We start from the raw sequence: 5,667 nt of genomic DNA, 5'->3' as shown, positions 1-5,667 counted from the left end.
CCATATTTCAGAGCTGCAACATCACCGGAGTGCCCAAAAGCACAAGGTGTGCAATACTCAGAGACATGGCCAAGGTAAGAAAGGCTGAAAGACGACCACCACTGAACAAGACACACAAGCTGAAACGTCAAGACTGGGCCAAGAAATATCTCAGGACTGATTTTTCTAAGGTTTTATGGACTGATGAAATGAGAGTGAGTCTTGATGGGCCAGATGGATGGGCCCGTGGCTGGATTGGTAAAGGGCAGAGAGCTCCAGTCCGACTCAGACGCCAGCAAGGTGGAGGTGGAGTACTGGTTTGGGCTGGTATCATCAAAGAAGAGCTTGTGGGGCCTTTTCGGGTTGAGGATGGAGTCAAGCTCAACTCCCAGTCCTACTGCCAGTTTCTGGAAGACACCTTCTTCAAGCAGTGGTACAGGAAGAAGTCTGCATCCTTCAAGAAAAACATGATTTTCATGCAGGACAATGCTCCATCACACGCGTCCAAGTACTCCACAGCGTGGCTGGCAAGAAAGGGTATAAAAGAAGAAAATATAAGGACATGGCCTCCTTGTTCACCTGATCTGAACCCCATTGAGAACCTGTGGTCCATCATCAAATGTGAGATTTACAAGGAGGGAAAACAGTACACCTCTCTGAACAGTGTCTGGGAGGCTGTGGTTGCTGCTGCACGCAATGTTGATGGTGAACAGATCAAAACACTGACAGAATCCATGGATGGCAGGCTTTTGAGTGTCCTTGCAAAGAAAGGTGGCTATATTGGTCACTGATTTGTTTTTGTTTTGTTTTTGAATGTCAGAAATGTATATTTGTGAATGTTGAGATGTTATATTGGTTTCACTGGTAAAAATAAATAATTGAAATGGGTATATATTTGTTTTTTGTTAAGTTGCCTAATAATTATGCACAGTAATAGTCACCTGCACACACAGATATCCCCCCAAAATAGCTATAACTAAAAACAAACTAAAAACTACTTCCAAAACTATTCAGTTTTGATATTAATGAGTTTTTTGGGTTCATTGAGAACATGGTTGTTGTTCAATAATAAAATTAATCCTCAAAAATACAACTTGCCTAATAATTCTGCACTCCCTGTATGATAAATGCTTATGCTTACATTCATTTTCCGCCTCCTCCTCTTGTCTCACCTCCGGACTTAGGGCTGATGTAGCATATGCATCACTTTCATCTGTTCGAGAAGAAGCACAAACAAAACAAAACAATCAAATCATTGTTATGGATGTAGAATTGGTGTCAAGGCCTAGATTATCCCCCACATTGTTCTACAAAGAAAAAAGAAACAAGGGTCTGCAGAGTATTTCCAAATCAATGTGGAATTGAAAAAAAGAGAACATGATAGATTCCTACCTTCATTTTCAGGCTGATCTTCCTCCTCTGCCGTCACCTGTATTGGACAGGGTGCTGGCGAACTCTCCTCCTCGGATGATGAGTCATCACTTTCATCTGTCCAAGAAGAAACACAACCCCCCCCCCAGAAAAATCAGTGTTATGGATGCAGAATTGGTGTCAAGGCCTAGATTATCCCCCACATTGTTTTACAAAGAAAAAAGAAACAAGGGTCTGCAGAGTATTTCCAAATCAATGTGGAATTGAAAAAAAGAGAACATGATAGATTCCTACCTTCATTTTCAGGCTGATCTTCCTCCTCTGCCGTCACCTGTATTGGACAGGGTGCTGGCGAACTCTCCTCCTCTAATGATGAGTCGTCACTTTCATCTGTCCGAGAAGAAACACAACCTCCCTCCCCAGAAAAATCAGTGTTATGGATGCAGAATTGGTGTCAAGGCCTAGATTATCCCCCACATTGTTCTACAAAGAAAAAAGAAACAAGGGTCTGCAGAGTATTTCCAAATCAATGTGGAATTGAAAAAAAGAGAACATGATAGATTCCTACCTTCATTTTCAGGCTGATCTTCCTCCTCTGCCGTCACCTGTATTGGACAGGGTGCTGGCGAACTGTCCTCCTCGGATGATGAGTCATCACTTTCATCTGTCCGAGAAGAAACACAACCCCCCCCCCCACAGAAAAATCATTGTTATGGATGCAGAATTGGTGTCAAGGCCTAGATTATCCCCCACATTGTTCTACAAAGAAAAAAGAAATGGGTCTGCAGAGTATTTCCAAATCAATGTGGAATTGAAAAAAAGAGAACATGATAGATTCCTACCTTCATTTTCAGGCTGATCTTCCTCCTCTGCCGTCACCTGTATTGGACAGGGTGCTGGCGAACTCTCCTCCTCGGATGATGAGTTATCACTTTCATCTGTCCGAAAAGAAACACAACCCCCCCCCCCCGCCAGAAAAATCTGTGTTATGGATACAGAATTGGTGTCAAGGCCTAGATTATCCCCCACATTGTTCTACAAAGAAAAAAGAAACAAGGGTCTGCAGAGTATTTCCAAATCAATGTGGAATTGAAAAAAAGAGAACATGATAGATTCCTACCTTCATTTTCAGGCTGATCTTCCTCCTCTGCCGTCACCTGTATTGGACAGGGTGCTGGCGAACTCTCCTCCTCGGATGATGATTCATCACTTTCATCTGTCCGAGAAGAAACACAACCCCCCAGAAAAATCAGTGTTATGGATGCAGAATTGGTGTCAAGGCCTAGATTATCCCCCACATTGTTCTATAAAGAAAAAAGAAACAAAGGTCTGCAGAGTATTTCCAAATCAATGTGGAATTGAAAAAAAAAAGAACATGATAGATTCCTACCTTCATTTTCAGGCTGATCTTCCTCCTCTGCTGTCACCTGTATTGGACAGGGTGCTGGCGAACTCTCCTCCTCGGATGATGAGTCATCACTTTCATCTGTCCGAGAAGAAACACAAATGATTATTATGTAGATGAATATGTTTCAAGTTATATGTTATGCCCATCATTGCTGTTAGATGGTTGTGACAACCTCATGCTTTTAAAAAGACAAAATTACATATTAGCTATTCAATTCAATTAGCTGCTAAGACCTGCAATAACCACAAAGGTCACAGATGCACTGCAGCAGATAAGGGGATACAGCATATCGTAACAATGTCTTGTCCTCCATTATCACCTTTTGATGCATATCACTGGTCCATTTTCTCGTGTGTAATGCTTTTCACACCAAAAATTATTTAAGCAGTTAATTAAGCAAACGTTTTGAATTAGCAATGCCTATAAGCCTTAATCATTGCGTGTGCCTTGTCTTCTCTACAAAATCATTCACATTATCAGTCACTGTACTATATGCTTGATTTTAGATAGAGGACAGTACAGATGTGATGCACATCCCAATTTTGATTCCCTATGCAAATAACGTGTGTGCCTAGGCCATAATACATCCCTGATGAATCAGCATTACGAAAATTAAAACATTTTAATATCTCATTTTAATGTAAATAATGAGATCTTGTAACATTACCTTCATTTTCACTCATATCTAAAGATGTCCGTGAGTCCTCATCCCCCTGAGTTTGGAGCAAAGTCAGGGGCAGTGGCGGTGATGACCTGTTGCTCACTGGGCTGCTGTGGGATACCGGCAGCAGATACCTAGGTATCCTCTCCCTTGGCCTTGATAAGTCTGCAATTATAAAGTATTCATGTCCACATTACAACTATTCACTTTATACTACTATGTCTAATGCTCATGCAACTTCCAAAATTGTACATTATACACTCCAGATAATAATAATAATAATAATAATAATAATAATAACAACACATATATCTATATATCATACTATATTTTCTTAGTTTTTTATAATAAGTAAATGATTGTTTACCAGTTATGCTTTCAACTATTTAAAGGTACAGTCTATGCACAAAAATAAATTCATGATTCAGATAGAGCATCTCTTTGTAAACAATTTGACAAATTACTTTGTTAATTGTTTTTTTTTCTATTGGTATTCTTAGTTTAAATGTATTTCATATAGATAACACTGTGCTTGTGGACGTGAAGTTATCTGGGAGCAGGCACTGATTGGCTAAACTGTAAGTCTGTCAAAAGAAATAAAATAAAGGGGCAGTTTGCTGAGGCTTAGATACAAGATAATCACAGAGGTTAAAAGTACATTATAGTAACTGTGTTGGTTATGCAAAACTGTGGAATGGCTAATAAAGGGATTCTCTATATCTTTTAAAACAATAATAATTCTGATGTAGACTATCCCTTTAACACTCAATATTTTACATGTTATATTTTGGTGCGTCATGTGTGTCAACAGTAGATGATTAAACTTAAAATTATGAAAATACGAAAAAAATCTTACATCTCCGAATGAGCGACCTCATGGCCGTATAGCGTTACGGCTCTCTGCGTCTAAGGTCGCTGAATCGTCTCAGACACTGTCGTCGCCTCCTATGTATCCCTGACACGCGTCTCATCCTGCGCATCATCTCGTATATTATTTCATCTCTTCTCTCGTGCCTTATACCGCGCACACCACCGATTCTCCTAGGGAAATATCTGTTCATTCCATAAACAAGTATGATTAGCTCCCCATCAGTGAAAATTGGTGTTCTCGACATACTTGTAAACCCACAGAAACAAAAACACTTTTTTTTTTATGGCGACAATAAATATACTAAGTATACAGCTGTCTCATTGGTTATTGAAAATATCAATTTTACTTTCGCTTATTGATTGGAGGGACATCTGAACAATATTGTATGCAACAGCGAATCACTAAACATGATGAGCGTCATCAAAATATTAATTCTAAATGCGTTACCAATGTACGTTTTTTGTAAGCAATAGAAAATTATAGTATCTGCGTCACAAACTAAAACAGAAATAACGCATGAAAAAGCTGAGGGCCCCATAGGCCTGTTGACTTAAAAATGTTTTTATATATATTGTAAATTATATGATTAATGTTAATAATAATGAACAAATAAAAAATATAAAAGAATACATACCTATGGGGTGTCGAAATTAGAGATCCTCAAAACAATTCATTCTATATAAAAATGGAGTCACGAATGGCGCACAAAATATAGGGATTTATATAAACTTTTGGCTGATTGTTGATTGATTACATTGCTTGCAATATAGCATACTGATTGGCTGATTTAAATGATCACCTGGTTCATCAATTCCCAATAAATATCAAGAGAAAAGTCAATTGAATGTGGATGGTTCAGGAGATAGAATTGTCTGTTAACCATTACCTTTGAATTTGGCATAGACAATGGCATCTGCAGGGTCTGGAAAAACAAAATCAGGCCGTAACATCCAATTCAATTTCCAGCAGAACCAGGTTCTTGTTACTATGGTGTTGCAAAATTACGATTTATTATTTGGTGCTAAAGCACAAAAAACTACTACCTCCAGGAAAAATGAAATATGGCGCTCAATATCAGAAAATGTATCTGCTGAGGGGAACAATGTTAAAACAGTAGATAATTGCAAAAAAACATTCTCTGATATTAAGCGAATTTTGAAGGCAAAGGTGGCCAGAGAAAAAAAGGCAGCACGGGAAACAGGTGGTGGGAAGCCATATGTTGCAGAACTCTCAACATATGAAAATTTGTTAATGGAGAGGTTGGGAAAAAATCTGCTTCAGGTTCTAGAAGATTTTGACCACGACACTGACGCCTTAGCCGCACAAGGTAAATTTCTATATTTTTAACTGCGTCATTTCTGACGCCGAAATTGAAAA

The sequence above is a fragment of the Bombina bombina genome, chromosome 2 (assembly GCF_027579735.1).
Source record: "Bombina bombina isolate aBomBom1 chromosome 2, aBomBom1.pri, whole genome shotgun sequence".
Taxonomy (NCBI): domain Eukaryota; kingdom Metazoa; phylum Chordata; class Amphibia; order Anura; family Bombinatoridae; genus Bombina; species Bombina bombina.
The sequence above is the reverse complement of the archived record's forward strand: the minus strand, read 5'-3'. Positions refer to the sequence as shown.